The sequence below is a fragment of the Magnolia sinica genome, chromosome 10 (genome assembly GCF_029962835.1).
Source record: "Magnolia sinica isolate HGM2019 chromosome 10, MsV1, whole genome shotgun sequence".
Taxonomy (NCBI): domain Eukaryota; kingdom Viridiplantae; phylum Streptophyta; class Magnoliopsida; order Magnoliales; family Magnoliaceae; genus Magnolia; species Magnolia sinica.
In genome coordinates this window covers 66,254,726-66,278,514 of record NC_080582.1, presented here as the reverse complement: position 1 = coordinate 66,278,514, position 23,789 = coordinate 66,254,726, and the positions used below count along the sequence as shown (strand labels likewise).

At 40.7% G+C, this 23,789-nt stretch overlaps 1 long non-coding RNA gene and 1 other non-coding gene across 2 annotated transcripts; both read right to left on the bottom strand.

Moving 5' to 3' along the window:
- Positions 1-1,160: 1,160 nt before the first annotated feature.
- On the bottom strand, positions 1,161-2,775 carry LOC131257519 (uncharacterized). Its single transcript, XR_009177475.1, has 3 exons — positions 2,651-2,775; positions 2,167-2,238; positions 1,161-1,455 (listed from the first exon to the last, which is right to left on the bottom strand). It is a non-coding gene; the product is annotated as an uncharacterized LOC131257519 (long non-coding RNA).
- Positions 2,776-10,771: 7,996 nt separating this feature from the next.
- LOC131217730 (small nucleolar RNA R71) lies at positions 10,772-10,878 on the bottom strand. The gene has a single exon (XR_009157321.1). It is a non-coding gene; the product is annotated as a small nucleolar RNA R71 (small nucleolar RNA).
- Positions 10,879-23,789: the final 12,911 nt, after the last annotated feature.

Below are 23,789 nucleotides of genomic sequence, written 5' to 3'. Positions count from 1 at the left end.
TTATAAGTATAAGTTTAGGTTATTGGTTAAGGTTATAAGTTTAGGTTTAGGTTAATGTTGTAGGTTATAGGTTTAGGTTACAAGTTTATGTTAATGTTGTAGGTTATAGGTTTAGGTTATAGGTTTAGGTTTAGGTTTAGGGATTTGAGAATACATTTAGGTTTTAGGTTTAGGTTTTAGGTTTAGGTTAAGGTTATAGGTTTAGGTTTAAGTTATAGGTTATAGCTTTAGGGAATTGAGAATAGTTTAAGGTTTAGGTTTAGGAAATCGGGTTCGGGTTCGGGATCGGGTTTAGGTTTGGGTTTAGGTTTTAGGTTTTAGGTTTTAGGTTTGGGTTATAATTTAAGGTTAAGGTTTAGGTTTAGGTTAAGGTTATAGGTTTAGGTTTGGGTTTAGGTTATAGGTTATAGGTTTAGGTTATAAGTTAAAGGTTTAGGTTTAAGTTATATGCTTAGGGATTTGGGAATAGGTTTAGGTTATAGGTTTAGGTTTAGGTTTAGGGATTTGAGAATAGGTTTGGGTTATAGGTTTAGGTTTAGGTTTAGGTTTAGGTTATAGGTTCAGGTTATATGTTAAGGTTAAGGTTATAGGTTTAGGTTTAGGTTAAGGTTTAGGTTAGGTTATAGGTTTTTGGTTAAGGTTTAGGTTATAGTTATAGGTTTTGGGATTTGAGAATAGGTTTAGGTTATAAGTATAGGTTTAGGTTAGGTTATAGGTTAAGGTTTAGGGAATTGAGTTTAGGTTATAGGTTCAGGTTATAGGTTATAGGTTATAGGTTTAGGTTAAGGTTTAGGTTATAGGTTTTGGGATTTGAGAATAGGTTTAGGTTAGGTTGTAGGTTAAAGTTTAGGGAATTGAGTTTAGGTTATAGGTTATAGGTTTAGGTTGTAGTTATAGGTTTTGGGATTTGAGAATAGGTTTAGGTTATAGGTTAAGGGTGTGATCCCTGCAAATATAGATATAAACACGGCTTGCTCCAATTGGCCAGGCCCTTCCAATGCTGTCCATAGAAAATAGACAGCTTCATCATGGTCATAATAGCGGTTCCCACCTTCCAAGGACCCCCTCTCAACATCTGGATAGTTCCAACGCACATCCGGGTCTACTTCATCAATTTCGAGCAAATACAGATATAAACACGGCCTGTCTAAAAAGTCAGGCCCCTCCAATAATGTCCATAGGAAATGGACAGCTTCATCATGGTCATAACAGCGGTTCCCACCTTCCAAGGACCCCCGCTCAACATCCGGATAGCTCCGACGCACATCCGGGTCTGCTCATTTAAATAAAATGGATTATCAAGATCATTTAAATAAAATCAGGTCCAATCAACAATCTGACCTAGAGGATTATGTTAGTATTGTTGATGGCACCTCGAACCTTGTTTAAATCTAGGTTGCAATCTGTGGCCACTGATGCTATTTGTCTTTCTGTGAATTTGTCATCCACTAGTTTCTATAAATGAAAATAAGTGGATTGATCTTAACAATATGGTCGTCATGCACATAGACAAAATGCTTGCAATGAATGTTTATGAGTACTAGGTGGCCTATTAATGAAAACAATGTCTACATCCATAATACGCCTGTTTATGAGTACTAGGTAGCCTATTAATAAAAGAGTATTGCCTTTGGAATTCACGACTAACCTTGAACTGCCACCTGGAAACATCAAAACTGTTCATCCCAAACATCTCTTTTTAGCATGTCATGAAGGAAGCTAATAGAGTAGCAGATGGGCTAGCCCGCTTGGGCAACGAAAACCAACTAGATAAGGATTTTGTCTGTCTCCAGGACCTCCTGATGAAGATCAGAGGTGAAGTACTTCTACACAAAGCATGCCTTGTTCTTTCATATGATAGGCCCACCTAATGAGTGGATGGGCTAATTTTTGGACAAGGCTATTTTCAGGGTCGAGCCAACCTATTGGAAGGATTGGATGTTACATGAACATGATAGGTTGAAAGTAGCTTAGTGGACAATGGATTATGGTCCAATTAATTGGACTTGAAACCTTCTTAGAGAAAATAAATGAATAAATAAATAAATAAAATATAACATATTGATCACCACCAAACTTCATGACAAATTTGAAATTCCAAACACTTCAAATGGCATTCTTAAGAAGAATAATTAAATAAAATAAAGAAAGAAAAGCAGAACTCACAGTAGTCACAGACTCGCCAACTTCCCCAGCTCAAGTGGGAGTGAATTATTGAAGTTATTGTAGCTTATATTCCTGAAAATAAATGACTAATTATATTTAGTTATTTATCAATAGCTCACCATTGTTATTATGGTCTGTCCTACCTAACAAGTGTATGGACTGATTTTTGTACAGGTCTATCCTCATGATGGAGCCAACCTATTAGAAGGTTGGATGTCATGCAAATATATAGGTTGCAAGTATTTGATTGGGTAGATAGTAACGTATGGTACAAGTGGCTGAACTTAAAACCTTCTCAAAAAGAAAAATATAAAATATAAAACCAGCACATATTAATTACTGCCAAATGCGGTGGCAAATTCAAAATTCCAGACACAACCTATGGCATTTTTTTTAAAAGTTAAGTTATTAAAATCAATAAATAATAAAGCCTATGGCATTTTTGAAGAAGAATAACTAATTAGATTTGAAAAAAAAAAGTTACAGTTGTTGCAGACTTTCTAAATTCCCCAGTTGAGGTGGGAGTGAACCAATGAAATTATTGAAGCTTATATCCCTGAAAAGAAATAAATAATTATACTTTGATATTCATCAATAGTCAAACATTGTTGTAATGGTATAGCTCACCTAATAAGAGGTTGGGGTTGATTCTTGTACAAGGGTATCCTCATGGCGAAACCAACCAATTGGAAGGGTTGGTATCATCACAAACATGATAGGTTGGCAATAATTTAAGGGATGGATAATAACTTATGGTCCAACAAGTTTTGAACTTAAAACCTTCTAAAATAGATAAATAAATAAAACTATCCCATGTTAACAACTAACAAATTGGGTGGCAAATTCATAATTCCAAACACATCATATAGTATTTCTAAAGAAGAATACTTTAATAAATTTTTTTAAAATAAAAATAAACAGAACTTACAGTTGTTGCAGTTGACAAATTCCCCACCTATGGTGGGAGCCAATTAACAAAGTTATTGTGGCTTATATCCCTGAAAATAAATAAATTATTATATTTTGTTATTTATTAATGAATAAACATTGTTGCTAGTCTGACCCACCTAATGAGTAGATGGGACTGATTTTTATGCAAGACTATCCTCATGGTGGACCCAACCTATTGGAAGGTTGGATGTCGCACAAACATGCTCAGTTGGAAGTAACTCACTGGGTGGAAAATGACTAATGGTTCAACTAGTTGGACTAGAAACATTGTTGAAAATAATAATTTTAAAAAAAAATACCATATATTAATCACTGCCAAATACGGTGGCAAATTCAAAATTCCAAATAAATCACAATTGGGTCAGCTATTTGGATGGTTTGGATTGTCATAAAACTATGACATGTGTATAGCGGAAGAGTCAAGTAAAGCCTAAGATTCTATCACTATTTTTCCTACATAAATATATATTAAAGAAAAAGACCCAGATAAAAAATCTCACAATAAAAAACCAAAATTAGAATAAAAATCCAAATAAAAAATATTTAGAAAAGAAAATATCAAATAAAAAAGACAAAAAAAAAAGGTTAGAAGAGAAAATTAAAGAGAACCCATTTCTGATAAGGAAATAAATGAAAAATCCATCATCTAAATTTAACTAAATAATAGAAATCAAGACAGCCCATCAATGAAAACAAGAAGTTTGTACTGAAAGCATTGTTGATATTGAAAATAGTCAGTTGTAGTCAGGGTTCAAATTATCATTTGAACACCATACAAATTTTTTGCAACACATTACCAATACCAGCACAATTTAATTCTATCCACTGTAAATCTCATGTTCTTGATAGCCTACACTTGAAGTTTGAGCAGTAACAGTAATAGTAGTAGTAACAACTCGACTAGAGATTTCCGAGTAATGCCCTTCTCTACATGTACTATACCATAGGAATATAAATGATAGGAATATAAATCTCAGGTGGACCATACCATAGAAAAACAATAGTGATTCGATATCCACCAGGCCGGGTGTACAAAATCCCTAATTTCAAAACCCCTAAATTCGAAATGTGATTAGGGTACCATAATCCCCAAATTCGAAGTGGGATTTGGGTACCCAAATCCTCAATTTCAAAACCACCAAATTCGATTTGGGATTAAGGTACCAAAATTCCCAAATTCAAAATGGGATTAGGGACCACCTTCAAAATGGGTTAGGGTCGAGCTTTGAGGAAAAGAACGAGTTCCTATTTAAGTTGGAGCCCCAATCACGAGTCCACGCCGAAAATAGGGTTCCCGAGCTCTGAGAGGAGAGAGAGAGAGAGAGAGAGATGTGACAGGAGGCGAGAGAGATAGAGAGAAGGGAAAGGAGGCGTGAGAGAAAGAGGGGACTGAGAGAGGGCGAGGGAGATGGAGAGGCTGAGTTCGAGAGAGAGATGAAGAGAGATATTAAGAGATGGGTTTTCACGGGGAGGTTTTCTGCGAGCGGGAGAAAAGGGCGCGCGGGTTTCTGATGGAAGGGCGGCCCATTGAATAAGTGTCAAAATTTCAACCGATTTTGCGGAAAATTTTGATTTGCATCAGCTTTGGGGCCCCTGGTCGATGCTAGCTTGGAAATTCAGTCTGTCCATTGAATGCGTGTCGAAATTTCAACCGAATATGGATGGTTTTGGTTTTGTGTGGACGCGGCCCATTGAGTTTTTTAAACTGCCATCCGAATTGATTTTGAAGGGCTGAAAACCAATCTTCGCGATCTTATGCAATTCTGCCACCTAGGCATGAGTTGTTGCCGCCCCATGGGACATATTGGACGGTCCAGATCATGAAAAGTGTTGATGGGTGGGGCTCACTGTCAAAACCCTACGTAAGCAGGTCTGTCACTAGACGTGTTTCGCCAGAAGAGAACTGTTTGGATGCTTTCTTCAAAAAATAGGTGGGGCCACTTCTGATGATATTCTCGGGGATCTACTTCATTCATCATTTTCTCAGTAACGTGTAAGCCCATGGGTCAAAGTATGAAGTAGAACTGAACTCTATGTGGGCCACACTATCCACCTGTGATGAGGCATTACCCACCGTTCAAGCAACCCTCTATTATCCTTTATGTGCATGCATATGGAATTTTGTTTATTTACAAATTTGCCACTCTCCCTTTTAGAATAGTCTGTCATTCGTTCCTCCCTACTGCACCGTCCAAAAGAAGTAAAATTTGGCGAATATCCACTATTTTTCATGCTCTTTCCATCGGTTCAGTTTGGGTCCCGATCGCCCAAGGATATCTAAGGTGCTTTCTTAATGGTTATTGTCTGATCTTGCCCATCAGGTCACTTATACACTGATCTAAGGGATGAATTTTCACGTGTACGGTTAATTTATGGTCCTCAGGACATATATACAGTTTCAAGCCAAACAGATGGTGGGAACCTTATGATCTTATGTACTAGATGACTTTCGGGCCTCTTTAATGTGAATGACTTGATTTCCTAGGATATCTGACGTGTAAATCCTTCGAGCTTGGTCCCCTGAGGTCTATCCCTTGCCTTTGGTGTCATCAGAGTGTTAAATACATGCTTTAAGCATCCTTTTCAGTCTTACGATTAAATAGGGCATTAAACAGTATCATGTTCGTAAAAACATGTAATAACTGGGGTCTAATATGCAATATTCGACCCTCAACAGGGGACCATATAAAGTTTTGGATCAATCTGATATTTTTTTCCCTTCATCTGGGCCTATATGACTTAATCAACAGATTAGATGTCAAATAAAAAGTACAGTGGGCCTTAGGAGGGTTTTAATGGTGGATATCCAATCACTATTGTTTTCATGTGGTGTGGTCCACCTGAGATTTATATCCCTCTCATTTTTTACATCAAGCCCTAATATGATTTGTAAAAATGGATGGACGGCATGGATAAAACACATACATCATGGTGGGACCCATAGAGCACTAACCAATATCCACCAAGTTTTGTGGGCCCCACTATGATGCATTTGTTATATCCATACCGTCCATCCATTTTGAGATATCATTTTACGTCATGAACTAAAGAATGAGGCAGATAAAAATTTATAGTGGACCCCACCATAGAAATCTTAGGTGCACCACACCACATGAAATCAATAGTAATTGGATATCCATCATTAAAATCCTCCTAAGGCTTACTGTACTGTTTATTTGACATCCAATATGTTGATTAGGTCATACAGGGCCAGATGAAGGGAAAAAATAAAAATCAGCTTGATCCAAAACTTTTATGGCCCCAAAATGGTATGACATCCAATATTGTACTGTTTATATTTTTTTAGATGTCTTCACATAGTTTTAGATGGTAATCAACACCTGAGTTTTGTATACGGATGATTTTTGAGATATCTCATAAGCTAAAAGGGAAGACATCAAATGCACGGTGTTGATGTTCAACACACATCATGATGGGCCCATTTTACATGTCTGGTCCATTCACTCTATTTTGCTGAATCATTACCCTCAATTTGACTAGTTACTCGCCTCGCTCACTAAATATGAGAAAGATATTGGGCAAATAAGATTGATCAACAATTTGAGTGAATTTTGATTTAAACATCTTAAGTTATTTACTCTTCATGTTCGGACTGATCAAATTGTCCAAAAATAGTTAAAGGTTATTCATAATATCAAAAATATATAAATGAATAGAAAACATAAACATCAGCTTGATCCAAAGCTTCTATGGCCTCCAAGAAATTTTAAATGGTAGAGGTTCAATCACACTATTTCCTGTGGTGTGGTCCACTTGAGCTTTGGATATGCTTCCTTTTTGTTCTTTAGACCTCAAATTATCTGTTAACATGGATGAATGGAGTGGATAAAATAAATAAATAACGGTGAACCCCACAGAGTTTACTCTCGTAAAGGTAACGAGTAACTCACTTAAATGTAGTGGAGAAAGGTTTCCTTAAAACATTCATAATCATATATTGGGCTTGCCTAAATGTGATTCGCATATCCAACCCACTCATTATGTGTGTCCCACTTGGATGAGGGGTCAGACCAAGTTTCAACCGCATCCAAAACTCATGTGGGCCCCACCAAGTGCTTTTATATTTTTTAGGATGTCTTCACATAGTTTTAAATGGTATGGCCCACTTGAGTTTCATTACCGATGATTTTTGAGATATCTCATAACCTAAAGGGGACACATCAAATCCACAGTGTTAATGTTCGACACATCATTGTGGGGCCTATAAAACTTACTAGACCCCACTTATTAGCTGGATTTACGAGCATGATACTGTGTAATGCCTTATTGTAATCATGTTGTGATGCAAGGTGAATCTACGAGCGTGGACTGGAAAGGACGTTAAAAATATGGATTTAACACTGGCATCACCAAGGCATTGGACGGGACTCCAGGGGACCAAGATCGACGGAATTATATGCCAGGGATCCGTGAAAGTCGAGAAACTGAAGCTCAAGCGGCCTGAAAGTCAGCCACAATGCAAGAGCACTGGGTTTCCATCATCAGTTCGGCTCGAAACTTTATACATGGCTCGAGAACCAAAAAGTAACCGTACACATCAAATTTCAGCCATTGGATCCCTCTAGAAGTGGCCCAACGGACAGATCAGCCCATAAATCAGTGATTTGGGGCCCGCCTGATATCTGGATATACTCCAATTTTGGTCTCACCGCATTAAATTAGATGGGAAACCAGATGGACGATATGGATTTTCCAAAAAAAGCAAGGTGGGTCCCACTTTATGCGAGTGTGTGTGCACAGCGCATGTACACTCACGGTGCATCAAACCGCATCAAACCGGTCAGCCACTACTGACCCACTCAAATTCAAGCAGTGAAAATTTTGCAGCCCTGTTACGAAACAGGGGCTACGGACGAAGCCTTGTGGGCCACCACCTTCGATCAAGTGGGCAATCTGGACCGTCCATTCGTTCCTCAAGGTAAAAATGACCGTAAACAGGAGGTTCTTCCAGCCCCATCCTTGCTCACACAGGAAAATAGTGTTCAAACGCAAGTTGGATGGCAAGATGGGAAATCAAGTGGACCACGTCAGAAGCAATCCAAAACCGATCAATTCTGAACGATTTCTTGAGACTAAGCTGATGGACGGCGTGAATTCATCAAACGTCAGCTGCAGTGGGCCCCACCGATCATCACAGATCGACCCCTGCGCATGCGTAACGCACGGACGCGCATCCGACGTCGTGGGGCGATGTACGGCCCAGATGACAATCGGAGCTCTGACTCGATCCGTCTAAAAGCTCACACAGTGGGTCTTCACCCTAGCCATGGAGAAATTTTAACTCCAAGGACGATTACTGTCTTGTAATCACATTCCAAACGCAAGTCGGTTTGCATTTCTACGAACGCGGTTTGAGTAGCTGGCTGCGTAAACTTTCCACGGATTCCAGCCACAAATGGGACTCTCTTCATACCTCAAAGATAAAGAGAGAATGTGGAGGAGGGCTGGGGAGGTCGGTTTTGGTTTTTGGAGAAAGCATTGAAGGAGGGATTGAAGGAGAAGCTGGAGCCGTGGAGCACGCTGGAGGAGGGAGATTGGCTGGACGTGGAGCAGGGAGAGAGATAGAGAGGAAAAGTTTTTTTTTTTCCTTTTTGTTTAAGGTTAGCCGGATCATGACGGGCTAAACCTCTTAGCTAGGGCTAAGAGGTGAAGCTTGTAGTGAGATGGGAGACTCTATTTGTTGATTTAATTATTTAGTTGTGAATTGATCTTGATTGTGGTTTAATTATTAAGGGATGTTTTTAGTTTTTAATGGTCTATTGTGATTGAAATTACAATGGGTTTGTGATAGCTTTGAGCATGTTTCTTTCCTTTTATGTTTATGACGTCAGGAAGCCCTGTTGTTCACCATCGTCTCATGGGCATGGTCGGATGACGGTACCCTTCCTAACTTTCATGCACTATTGATTGGTTGGTAATTAGTTTAATCCTGTTGTTTGCTTTGTCTCCTGGGCATGGTTAGATGATGGAATCCATTCTAATTCATATACCTTTCATCTCTTGAAAACCAGATCAAGTAAGTTCAGTTTAAATTCAATAATTCTTGATGCAGGCATAAGATCTCCCTGATCTCTACAAGTGGATCCTCTGAATCCCTAGTTTCCTTCCTCTGAATTCCTTAAGTTTTCGATAATTATTCCATAATTATTCATTAAATTCTATTTGATTTAGATTACGTCTTAGTCCAATTCTAGTTCTACTTAGTTTCAGATAACGCACAGGTATCAGTCCTTTGGGATTCGACCTCGGTCTTACCGAGTTTATTACTACATCACAACCCTATACTTGGGGAGTGAACAAGTTTTTGGCGCCGTTGCCGGGGACTGACGGTTGCGATTCTCTGAAATTAATTAGGTTTAGGATTAGTTTAATAACTTTAGTTTTAGGTTTTTAATTGATTTCTAGAACTAACTTGTTTCCATGTTTTGTAGGATCCTGACATAAGTTCCTAAATTGGTAATTCCTTCCTAATTTCTCTACTTTTTCCACTTTTAAAATTAGGGTTTAAATTTTAGAAATCTTCTAATTCTAGTATTCTCCTATTTGTAGGAAATAGTTTATTTTTGAAAATTTTCCTATTTTGTTTTTAGAACTAGGTTAGTTATTTCCCTTTTTAGGAATTAACTTTCTATTTTTATTTCTTTAGTAACTTTCTAATTTTAACTCTTTTAGAATCTAATTTTGTTTCCAAATTTATTTTTTGAATTTTTGTTTAGAAACTAACCTTCCTATTTTGTAGGCCTTTAAGATAGAAATTTCTAATTCGGTAAGCTCCTTCCCTACTTTCTATTTTTCAGTTCTCTTTTAGTAATTTACTTTCTAGTTTAGGACTTTCCTAATTTATTTTAGAAATTTCTACTTTCTTTTAGGAATTCCTTCTTTTAGAAATCAGTTCACCGCTATCTTTCTTTTAAAGGATTGTTATTTTCCTTTTTAGAATCTAACTTATTTTTCTATTTTGCAGGTCTTCAACTTAGGGCCTCCAATTTGGTAACTCCTTTCCAACCCTCTCTTTCTTTTTAGATTTTCTTTCTTAGGATTAGGTTTCAAATTTAAATTGAGGGCTGCGAGTGTTTCATGCCCAAGTGGGCCCGTGACGACACTCGACGTCTCTTGACTGAAGGAGGATTGGTTGAGGGGTTGACTATCCATCGCAGGACTAGACACCGCTCGAAATCCCCTGAGTTAATTGAAGTTATGGCTGAAGACCAACCTCCTCTACTTCCACCCAGGGTGGAGGATACCCAAGATGAGAATGAGGTGCATCAGGCACCCCCGCCTCGTACTTTACGAGATTATCTACAACCGGTGAGAGTGAGTACGCCCTCATGCATGATTTTTTCTGAAAACACAGGACAAATGGATATCAAGCTAGAAGTTATCCAACTCCTTCTCAAATTTCATGGACTTAAATCAGAAAGTCCATATTTACATTTGAAAGAGTTCGATGAGATTATAGCTACATTATATTTTCCTAATGTATGAGGATACAATTAGGCTGAAACTCTTTCCTTTTTCCTTAAAAGAGAAGGCTAAGACATGATTACATTCATTGCGTCCTAGATCCATTGGCACATGGAATGACATGCAGAGGGAATTCATAAAAAAATTCTTCCCACATCATAAAACGATTACCCTCAGAAAAGCGATCATGAACTTTGCCCAAAAGGAAGATGAAACATTCTTCCAATGTTGGGAAAGGTTCAAAGATTTGGTCAGTTCATGCCCACAACACGGATTTGAAACGTGGCGCATTACAAATTTTTTCTATGATGGACTGACATCTTCCATGCGCCAAATGGTCGAGACAATGTGTAATGGAGAGTTCATTAATAAAGATGTTGACGAGGTATGGGATTACCTCGATAGTCTTGCTGAAAAAAAACACAATCATGGGACTATTATCCAAAGTCGAACACCACGTCTAGGCCGACTCAATTAAAGGAGAAAGGTGGATTATATCTCTTGAAAGAAGAGGATGATCTCAAGTGTAAAGTGACTACGCTCATAAGGAAAGTTGAGGCCATGGAAGGAAAGAAGGATAAGGTTAATGAAATTGTTTGCGGCATCTGTGATTGCAACATTCATACAACTGAAAATTGTCCTACAATACCCGCCTTTCGAGGAGTGTTGAATGAACAAGCCAATGCCGTAAACAACTATCAAAGACCTTTTACTAGACCTAACTCCAATACGTACAATCCTGGTTGGAAAAATCATCCAAACTTTAGTTGGAGGAATGGACAAACGGCTACTCCTCAAGGTTTCTTCAATCAAAATCCAAATCAAGTGAAACCTCAAGAGGAACCGGTTCAAAATTCCATACAAGAGCTGGCTCAGGCAATGCGGAGAATTACAGATTTTATGCAAAAGATAGATTCTCGTATGACGGTTATAGAAAATGGGATGCTTCCTGCACAACCTCTCCCCAATCCTAAACCGCAGTACGAGATTAATGATCCCAGCTCTTCAAATCAGATGGGGCACGCTAAATCCATCACCACTCTTAGGAGTGGAAAGATCATTGATAAAACTCTTCCGGTTAGGCCCGAAAAGCCTCAAGAACCAGAAGAGGACAACAATGATGGATCCAGTGATGCCCCACAAAAATTAGAACCGGAACTTCTAGAGAAGCCAGTTGCTCCGTTCCCCCAACGGTTGGTTTCACCAAAACCTCTCTCTAACTCTCAGGATATCCTAGAGGTGTTGAAACAAGTGAAAGTCAACATTCCTCTACTTGATGTCGTGAAACAGATACCTTCATATGCCAAATTCCTGAAAGACTTATGCACGACCAAACGACGACAGAGTATTCAAAAGAAGATCTTCTTGACCGAGAAAGTGAGTGCCATCCTAAAGCAAGACGTGCCACAGAAATTCAAGGATCCTGGTAGCCCAACCATATCATGTGTAATCGGGGACCATCGAATTGATCATGCACTTCTTGACTTAGGAGCGAGCGTCAATCTGATTCCCTACGCGGTATACAAACAGTTAGGTTTGGGTGAATTAAAACCCACCCTAACCACACTACAACTTGCTGATCGCTCTGTTCGTGTACCAAGAGGGATAATTGAGGATGTGTTGGTCCAAGTTGATAGATTTTACTACCCTGTAGATTTTATCATCCTGGACACCGAACCCATCAATAACATAAGCACTCAGATCCCCGTCATTCTTGGCCGCCCATTCCTTGCCACTTCAAATGCAATTATCAATTGCAGGAATGGTGTCATGACTATGTCTTTTGGGAATATGACATTGGAGTCAAACATCTTTTTCAATAACGGCAGAAATTTAGAGGATGACGATTTCCACGACATCAACATGATTGACTCTTTAGTGGAAGATACGACACCTCTAACCTTATCCTCTGACTCTCTAGAGACGTGCCTGGCCCACTCCCATGATTTTGATGATGACATGATTAGGGAGACGTGTGCCTTGCTTGATACTGCACCGGTACTTGAAGTTAACCGGTGGAGGCCACAATTTGAAGAATTGCCACAAACCGATGTAATGCCTCTACCGTCTAACCTCAAGCCACCGAAGCTTGACCTAAAACTTTTGCCCTCTGATTTGAAATATGCCTATTTAGGTCAAGATGAGACTTACCCGGTGGTGATCTCTGCCCACCTGGAGAAAGAACAGGAGAGTATGCTCATATCTACTCTCATTGAGCATAAAGGAGCCCTAGGATGGACGATAGCGGACCTCAAGGGAATCGATCCCTCGATTTGTACTCACCGCATATATCTTGAGGATAATGCAAAAATCGCTTGGCAACCATAACGTAGACTAAATCCAAACATGAAGGAAGTGGTTAAGGCCAAGGTTCTTAAACTACTGGACGTGGGTATCATATACCCTATATCTGATAGTCAATGGGTGAGTCCAACTCAAGTGGTCCCTAAGAAGTCCGGAATCACCTTCGTAGCCAATGCTAACAATGAACTCGTGCCAACTAGAGTCACTACTAGTTGGAGAATGTGCATTGACTACTGGAAGTTGAATACCGTCACAAGGAAAAACCACTTTCCTTTACCATTCATTGATCAGATCCCGGAAAGGTTAGCTGGTCATTCCTATTACAGTTTCCTTGACGGGTATTCGGGCTACAACTAGATAGAGATAGCCCCTGAAGACCAGGAAAAGACCACATTTACATGTCCCTACGGCACCTTTGCCTACCGAAGGATGCCATTCGACTATGTAATACCCCTGCCACCTTTCAGCGATGTATGCTTAGTATCTTCTCTGATATGGTGGGGCAATATCTAGAGGTCTTCATGGACGACTTCTCTGTTTACGGTCCATCTTTCAGCAAGTGCTTGGAAAGTTTTAAATGTGTGCTGAAAAGATGTGAAGAAAAGAACTTGGTACTTAATTGGGAGAAGTGTCATTTCATGGTTCGGAAGGGAATTGTCCTTGGGCATATCATCTCGTCCAAGGGAATCGAGGTAGATAAGGCAAAAATCGATCTTATCTCTAACCTACCTCCACCCAAGAACATCAGAGACATGCGATTCTTCTTAGGACACGCAAGATTTTACAGGCGATTCATAAAGGACTTTAGTCTCCTCTCTCATACTTTATGTAATCTTCTTCAAAAGGAAGTCTTCGGGTGGTCGCATGATAGGTGCGTGGTTAACGTGCCTTTAAGCTTGGTGAAAGCTTCCCGACATTGCTCACTCCACTCGAGGATTGATCTCCTAGTCCGATGGAGGTATAGGTAGATTTAGCGCTTTCATAGGACTAGGTTAGTTTGCTTTATTTGTCTGGCTAAAGACGGTAAACTTAGCGCTCCTGGGAGCCAACCCAGCTTTTCATTCTGTTTCATTTTCCTAGTTAGTTAGTTCAATGTTTGTGGGTAACATTGCTGCAAACCCTCACGAGACTACAACTCGTCCACTAGGGGAAACCTAGGGGTTTAAAGGCTTGTTGCATACGCTAAATGCAATCGAGAGCACTTGCGAAATGGTATAAGTAGGATTTCGTTATTTTTATTTTACTGCTGTTGGTTTGTCTCTTGTGCTGACCCGCTCTTACGTAGATATCTTGGGAAAGCCTCTTGATTATTTCGTCCAGGTACTATCTTTCCATCACTTCTCTTATATTTTCCTTGTCCCATGTGCATTGCATGCCTATTTCTTTTACATTGAGGACAATGTAGATTTTAGGTTGGGGGTGGGAGATTAGGTTTCCTAATCAGTATTTTCTTGGTCTTGAGCGAAAATTGTGAAAATTTTAAATTTTTCTGGAATTTCGTACGAATTCAAAGTGATTTTGATGGCTATCTGGGACACTTGGAATTGCAAAATACAGGATGTTGGTAATTTATGACTCTTGGATTCAGTTATCTGTTAGATTTCACAGCTAAGTTTGAATTGTTAATCCATTATTAGAAGTTGTAAACATTGATTGAGTCATGAATTCTCAGGACACATCTCGCTTGCACATTAAGGTTTCAGTTCGATATTGAAATGTAACTTAGCGATCATTAAGCATGGAAGGAACCAACCTGGGGACAAAAAAAAAAAAAAAATAGTTGTCATCAGGAAGGATTGGGCGAATGGTCTACACCATAGGTTTGCTCCCTATAGGTGTAGACTTAGCTCCCCATGAATGATATGTGAAAAAATTTGGGTGTACAGTCTTCATCATAGATTTGCTCCCTGTAGGTGAGGATTTGATTCCCTTTCTTGGCGTTACTCTTACTAAAAAAAATCAATCAAAAGCAAAAATAAAAAAATAAAAAATGAAAAGATGATCTGTGAGGCAAGTTTTGGTTGTCCTGAATACCCGTTTTGATTATTAATGTTATCATGAAATCGACGATTGGATCTCTTAATGATGATAAGCCGAGATCACACCGTACACACATGGAACTCGATGTTTAAAACTTTTCTAATTGATAGATTAATACTTTGAACTTGATTATGAAGTTCACCGTGTGTTTGATTCTAGGAGAAAGAAAACTCAACATTCATGAATTTTAGAATTCTCGTATCTGGATTGTTTTTCGAAAATCACTTGAGCTTATAGAAATTGTCTTGTAATTCTCAACTAATTTTTCGCATACTTTGTTCGAGACTAGCAAAATGCTGGTTGGGGGTTGTGTTGAGGATCAAATATTGCATATTAGACCCCACTTATTAGCTGGATTTACGAGCATGATACTGTTTAACGCCTTGATTTAATCATGTCGTGATGCAAGGTGAATCTATGAGCGTGGACTGGAAAGGACGTTAAAAATATGGATTTAACACTCTGGTATCACCAAGGCATTGGACGGAACTCCAGGGGACTAAGATCGACGGAATTACACGACAGGGGTGCACAAAAATCGAGAAACTGAAGCTCAAGCGGCCTGAAAGTCAGCCAGAATGCAAGATCACTAGGTTTCCATCATCTGTTCGGCTCGAAACTTCATACATGGCTAGGGGCCCACAAATTAACCGTACATGTCGAATTTCAACCCTCAGATCCCTCCGGAAGTGGCCAAACGAGCAGATCAGCCCCTTGAATCATTATGTGGAGCCCGCCTGATATCTAGATATACTCCAATTATTGGTCTCACCCCATTTAATTAGATGGGAAACCAGATGGACGATGTGGATTTTCCAAAGAAGCAAGGTGGGTCTCACTTTACGTGAGTGCGTGTGCACAGCACACGTACACTCACGGTGCATCAAACCACATCAAACCGGTCAGCCACGGCTGACCCGCTCAAATTCAAAACAGCGATAATCTCGCAGTCCTGTTGCGAAACAGGAGCTGCGGACGAAGCCTTGTGGGCCACCACCTTCGATCAAGTGGTCAATCTGGACCGTCCATTCGTTCCACAAGGTCAAACTGACCGTAAACAGGAAATTCTTCCAGCCCCATCCTTGCACACACAGGAAAACAGTGTTCAAACGCAGGTTGGATAGCAAAATGGGAAATCAAGTGGACCACGTCAGAAGCAATCCAAAACCGATCAATTCTGAATGATTTTTCGAGCAGAATGCAGTGGACGACGTGGATTTCTCAAAACAAAAGCGATGTGGGCCCCACCATCATCACAGATCGACCCCTGCGTACGCGTAACGCATGAACGTGCTTCCGACGTCGTGGGGCGATGTACGGCCCAGATGACAATCGGAGCTCTGACTCGATCCGTCTAAAAGCTCACACAGTGGGTCTTCACCCTAGCCATGGAGAAATTTTAACTCCAAGGACGATTACTGTCTTGTAATCACATTCCAAACGCAAGTCGGTTTGCGTTTCTACGAACGCGGTTTGAGTAGCTGGCTGCGTAAACTTTCCACAGATTCCAGCCACGAATAGGACTCTCTTCATACCTTGAAGATAAAGAGAGAATGCGAAGGAGGGCTGGGGAGGTCGGTTTTGGTTTTTAAAGAAAGCATTGAAGGAGGGATTGAAGGAGAAGGCGAAACAGAGATGGACGTGAGCACCGCTTGGGGGCTGACGTGGAGCAGGGAGAGAGATAGAGAAGAAAAGGTTTTTTTTTCTTTTTTTATTTAAGGTTAGCCGCATCATGACGGGCTAAACCTCTTAGCTAGGGCTAAGAGGTGAAGCCTGTAGCGAGATGGGAGACTCTATTTGTTGATTTAATTATTTAGTTGTGAATTGAGCTTGATTGTGGTTTAATTATTAAGGGATGTTTTTAGTTTTTAATGGTCTATTGTGATTGAAATTACAATGGGTCTGTGATAGCTTTGAGCATGTTCCTTTCCTTTTATGTTTATGACGTCAAGAAGCCCTGTTGTTCACCATCGTCTCATGGGCATGGTCGGATGACGGTACCCTTCCTGATCTTCATACATTGTTGATTGGTTGGTAATTAGTTTAATCCTGTTGTTTGCTTTGTCTCCTGGGCATGGTTAGATGATGGAATCCATTCTAATTTATATACCTTTCATCTCTTGAAAACCAGATCAAGTAAGTTCAGTTTAAATTCAATAATTCTCGATGCAGGCATAAAGATCTCCCTGATCTCTACAAGTGGATCCTCTGAATCCCTAGTTTCTTATTCTCTGAATTCCTTAAGTTTTCGATAATTATTCCACAATTATTCATTAAATTCTATTTGATTTAGATTACGCCTTAATCCAATTCTAGTTCTACTTAGTTTCAGATAACGCACAGGTATCAGTCCTTTGGGATTCGACCTCGGTCTTACCGAGTTTATTACTACATCACAACCCTATACTTGGGGAGTGAACAAGTTTTTGGCGCCATTGCCGGGGACTGACGGTTGCGATTTTCTGACACATCCATCATGTTGGGTAGGCCCCACCATCAGCAAGAGGGATGGGCAGTGATAGATATAATGCATACATCATTGTCAGCCTCTCTGCTGACATCAATGCAGCAGATGGACGGGTGGATGCAATACATACTTTGAGGTGGGGTCCCACTACCTGGACCGTCCATCAAAATGGACGGACGACGTCGATTCAAAACACATACAATGTCGATGTTTCCCCATCCAGACCGTTGGACGGTGTAGATATACAATACATACATCAGTGGGTCCCACCAGATGGATGGTCTGAATATAACACAGACCTCATGATCAGATCCATAGAACTCCCGGCGTCAATCCAGCAGCTGCATGCTGCTGGGGTCCACATCAGCGTCCTGATGATGGACGACTAAGATGAAACACCTACATCACGATGGGATCCACAGATGGATGGTGTGGGCATAAGATACATACATCATGTGGGACCCACATGGGTGCTGGCGTCAATATAACAACTATATAGCTAGTGTGTGGTAGCCTAGCCAATCCACTTCCCACTGTCCAGTCCCTGGACAGTGAGGATACACATATCGCTACAAGGTGGGCCCCACACGTTGCCATGGTGGGGTCCACGTCCAAACAGATGGACAGTATGATGAAACACACACATCGGGGTGGTGCCACGTCAGTGTGGCCCACCTAATTTAGGATCAAGCTGATACTTATATCCTCCCTCGTCCAACCCGTCATCTGGACGGTCAGGGTGAAATGCGTCCAGCAGGTGGGGTACATACAGGTGGACGGCATGGATAAATACATACATCATAGTGGGTCCACAATCAGTGTAGATCTAGTGGGCCACATGCATCACGAGAGAGAGAGAGAGAGAGAGAGAGAGAGATAGACAAAAAGGGAGAGAGATCAGATGAGGTGGGAGGAGCTCTGCCACTATGAGCTCCTCCATACAAGATACAATGCATACATCATGTGGGTCCCACCATGTGAGCCTTAAATCAAAAAATGAGATGACGAACACTCGCCGTTTGCTTCTTCTTGGACTTCTCCTCCTCTTTAGCTCCAATGGAACATGATCCAACGGTTAAGATTGATCATAGAGGGTGGGATTGGATGGTAGGAAGTGGGCCACACCTAGCTTTCTCCTCTCATGGAGCTTGGACGATTTCTTGCTTGGAGAATGAGAGAGAATGAGAGAGAGAGGGGATGGGAGAGAAGTGATGGGAGAGAGGGATGGTAAGTGATGGATGGGTGTACTTTGTTGTAAGAGAAAGTTGAATTTGGGGAGGGTGGTTGTACTTGGGGATGGATGTGAGTGATGGGAGTGATGTGTACTTGATTGATAGGATTGATGGGATTGATGTGATGTTCTCTTGGGTTTTGTAAATGCACGACGTTTTCCTCGAACTAAACGCGGGCCCACATCTCCTCGCCCGGGTATCGCCTTGGCGCGCGAGACGTGGCGTCGAAACTGCGGCGACGACGCGGTCGCAAGGGTACAATTATCGAGTCGAGCCGACTCTGATATACGGGACATGACTCAGGATCGCATGCAAATGCTGATAACAGATCGCAGGTCGCCAGAATTTGACTAGGAGGATCGCGGAAGCCTAAGGAACGGTACAGTCTAGGATACGGGCCTCATAAGTCGCTTGTGTTATGTCCGTGATCCCGATGAAAGTAAGAATATTTATTCTTGCTTCTTCAATTGGGATTTCTTCGTAACTTGTTCGGCCATTAGACGAAGCACTCACCCTTTATCTCCATCAGGACCTACTCATGGGGTTTGTTGAGTGGGGTGTAAGTAGTGAACTTACCATCAGGTCACTTGCTTGACCTACAGTCGTCCCCAGATCGGTCGTCCTTTCATTTTTGCCTACGTTAGTCGAGTCTGGCTCTTTCTTCGCCTATTCTTTGGCCGAGGCATTTTTGTTTGGAGCTACGTCCCGCAAGATCCGGGACTCCTCAGCGTTAGGATACTTTTATGACCGGTTCATGAATTCGGCCAACATGGTAGGAGGGTTCTTATCCGGAGAAAAGAGGAACGACTTGTCCCTTAGTCCACTCATGATGGTGTTCAATGCGGTTTTATCTGAGTGCTTTCGAACCTGTAACGCCTCCAGGTTGAAGCGTTTGATGTAATCCTTAAGGAGTTCACCATCTTTCTGAATGATGTTCATAAGGTGGGCTAGTGCTTTAAGCATTTTCTTTCCCCAATGAAGTTCATGACGAATGCCTCATTGAGTTCAGAGAATGAGCTGATGGACCTCAGTTTTAACTGTTTAAACCAGAGTCGAGCTGCCTCAACCAAGGTCAGTGAGAAGGCTTGGCACATAACCACATCTGATGCATCGTGTAGCTCTATGTAAGTCTAAAAGGACTCCATACGCTCCGTTGGGTTGGTATTCCCGGTGTAGGGTGTGATTTAGGGCAATTGAAACCTATCCGATAACCGTGCTTGTATTATGTCGTTTGTGAACGGAGACTCGGTTTCTTCTACCCCAATTATATTGGCTTGATAGGTTTGCTACGTGTCTGTGATTTGCTTCTGTAGATTCTGGAGTTCGACCTCCCATGGCTCCTCGCTATCAGTGGTAGCTTCAACCGGAGGTCGGCTACGCCTTCTCCGATCTATTTCATGACATAAGTCAGATGCATGTAACGGGATAGTCCCTGAAATGTGGGACAGGATAGGCTCGACCGGATCATGATGTTGGCTCGTTTACGGGGTAGCCTGTGTAGTGGAAGGCCGAGGAGGGTTGTTGTATGGTCGAACATTGCTCGACTGTCCTTCCCTCTATTCGGACCCCTGCACTCGCTGAGGCTGCATCTACTCTAGCATCTGTTTCATATAACTCAGGTTGGCCCTAATATCTCCGACCTCCCTCTCGAGGGCATTCTGTCAACCATTTCTTCCATGATTCTGCTGGTTGTGTCTGCTTGAACATGAAGTGGCCTGATGCTGTGGGGAGCCCTAATAGCTCTCCTGCTGTTCAAGCTGTTCCACGGATCGCGGAGCATGCTCTGGTGCGGGCAGGGTCGAAATCGAAATCGCCATTGGAGGGGATTGAGCTTTCTTCTTTCCCTTCACCATCGTTGAACTTTGGAAGTTGACCAGTAGATGATTGAACAGTAGAACTGGGACGACTTACAGATGTCGATTCCCATAGACGGCGCCAAACTGTTGATGCAGTTTTCTGGCAAATCCAATGCGTAGGCCTTTCCTAAACTCGTAGAAGTATAAAAGAGAGACAAAGGAGGCCCTGGCAAATGCAGGGGACTCTTCGATGCCTAAGTCAGGATCAAGGTCTTTGAGAATAGGATAAGATCTCCAGAAGAGAGATATCAGTCGAATATTAGGGTTTTCTCCGTGAACACCTTGAAAGGTGGAAAGTACCTCTATTTATAGGACACCCAGAATACCATTTTGGTTGGATTCTTCCCTGATTTCTTGGCCATAATCTAAGATTTCCATGAGATGAGGGATTCCCAAGATTGTCACGATCCGATATTATCCTCTCGAGATCTTGAGAGATCTTTTGGGACGCTGGAAGATTATCCGAATCTTCTAGGTCAGTCTAGGGTTGGGACCCAAGGTGAGCCTTGACTTTATCAACGAATCAGCCCTTGCTATCCGTGAGCCAGTTGAGAGCATCGTTGATCTGTGGTTGTGCGGCTCCTGATCTATAATGGATTCGTAATCGACTTATGGCCGATCTATAGTCGATCCGTAATCGACTTATGGATGATCTATAGTCGATCCATAATCGACTTATGGCCAATCTATAGTCGATCCGTAATCGTCTGTCGGCAGAGCTATGGTCAATCCATAATCAACCTATTATCGACCTATGGGCTAGGTCGGTAGTACATGACTATTAAAAGGGCTCGTTGGTGGGCTCTTTCAGTGTCCTTAAAGTTACATCATCCTCCTTAGAGGTTACGCTCTTTAGATGCAAAGGCTTCGCTGGGCTCGGTGCTCGATGGGCCTGAGCCAATTCAGAAGAGTTGGTCCATTCCATAAGCTGACTTATTGACTTGTCCATTTTTCCCCCAACAGTTTCTTTTATATATGTCTGCGGATTCACACTAATCCACTGTGAAATAAAATAGTTCTTGATGTATGGACAAACCTCTCTCTAAACAGAATGTATACTACCCCCAAATGAACCAAAGTTTATATAAAATACTATGTGAAATTACAAAACTCTTCTGGCACTGGCTGGATGAACGATACATCTCTGATGATCAGGCTCGATTAAGCCTAACAGTGAGCCCCATGGAGCTTCCCTATTCTCGTATAGGGAAGTGATATGGTATGAGATTTTAATGGATTGAAAATGCACCCATCTAGTAGCCTGTTTATCCCTTCCATGTTGGACATGGTTGTTACATTATTATTATTATTGGATACAGGCCATAATGTGGTACCAAATATTTTACTAAATCATTTACCTTTTGAGGACTTATCTAAATGTTTTCTTTTCTTAACTTTTACCTTGTTTTTGTTGACGCGGATCCTATGCAACCTTTATAGACAAAGGTTGTAGGTGGGGTCGGCCATCGTGGTATACATGTGGCATTGCATATGTATTAATGTTTACCCAAATATAAAAGTGAGACACCCAAAAATCATACCAATCTAACCATCAAGTCGGCTGCCTTTTAGAATTCCTCCCCCTAGCTATCAACACATACGTAGAGGTACCCTTACCACCATCTTTCTTCTCAACTACTTCTCATGGAGGGTTGAGATAACAGTTTCAATATCGATGGTATCCTTACTGTGAATCAGCATGTCCACGAGATTATTATAGGACGAGAGAATATAACTTAAGAGGATTAGGGCTTGATCTTCCTCTTTGATCTTTACTTCCATATTTGTAAGTTTATATAACAACTCACTGAAAGTGCTTATGTGCTCTTTTATGTTAGACCCTTCTATCATCTTAAGATTATATAGTTGACACAGATAGTAAATACAAATGATAAAGTTAAAAAAAGAAACCGACTATTCCCAAATAGACCATGTAAAAGGAAGCATACCAGGGAAACCGGCATATAATGCAACCATCCTGCATTCACTTGCTCAGATGAGAGCCAGCATATCTTTATTATTATTGTTATTTATTTATTTTTCTTAATCTTCTCAATACAGGGATTGGGGCTGGATTGGAGTCTATGACATCAAATCCAATGGCTAGGGAAGGATCAATAAACCCCCATGATACGTTCTCGCTAAACTCTACATCTTCTTTTATGTTTTGCATGTTTTTTTGCTTTAAGAAAGGATGTTTATTGCACTAACAAAGATCTTTTAGCAAGCTCAAGACTGTCTTCCTGAAGTTCTTAATTGTGAGGGAGTGCTGCACAGGTGTAGAGTGCTGGTTCATTCAGCCTCACAGGGTATGGGTAAGGTTTCATTTCAAATATGGTTCAATTCACATGTTTAGAGTGATTCCCTCCTTGATATCTTTTATTTATTGAAAAAAAAAACTCCAAAATTGAAATACTCCAGATCATTAGGTTTTGAAGGAGCCTTTATACCATGAAGCAGACTCTCCTTACTGCTTCACCTGGCACTTCAAACTGGTCAAAATGATTACTTGCTATAGAATACAGATCCAATGGACTTCATTTATACATGGATCTCTACCAACCATTCCCATGACAACATCTTCCAAGTTCTATAATGAACTTCTTTCAAATTTCTTTGGACTTTGCATGAAGTGAAGTCCAATTAAAGAATCTATTTAGTGATGTACCTCCATTTTACATTAAGAAGGTTTGTCATTTAACCGAAATTTGAAAATACAAGTTTACTGGTTCATCTTGGGCATCTTTTCTATATGGATGGGAGAACCTCATATGCATGTACTGGTAATCTATCTCTTGTTTATAAAGCTATATCTGCAAAACACCATCACACTAGATTCCTTTGAGCTCTGGCGTTGTAATGAACTCATCGACACCTTGCATTGTCCTTCCAGTTTCAACAACATTAGCAGAGAATTCTTTCTGTTGGCAACCATCAGCTTGTACACATGGACAGGTAATTATCCTATTCTTACATTTCATTGCAAGCTTTTGAAAATGTCTGTGGTTATCTAGTTTTCTGTAAATTTTGCATTATTACCATGGAAGCGTAGCTAGAATCTGCATGCTTAATATCCTAGAGTATCCATTACCAGTATTAGTATCCTACTGTACTGGACATGATAGGCTGAAGTATTCAAGTATCAATGGCTAAGGTATGCAAAACATAAGTACTTTACACCAGATGCTATACTAAAAGTATCCATCATATGTACCCTAGTTCATCTTACAGTTCAATTTTTTGGTACGGGCCACGATAAATTTGAATCGGTAGTGCTCAATTGGATGT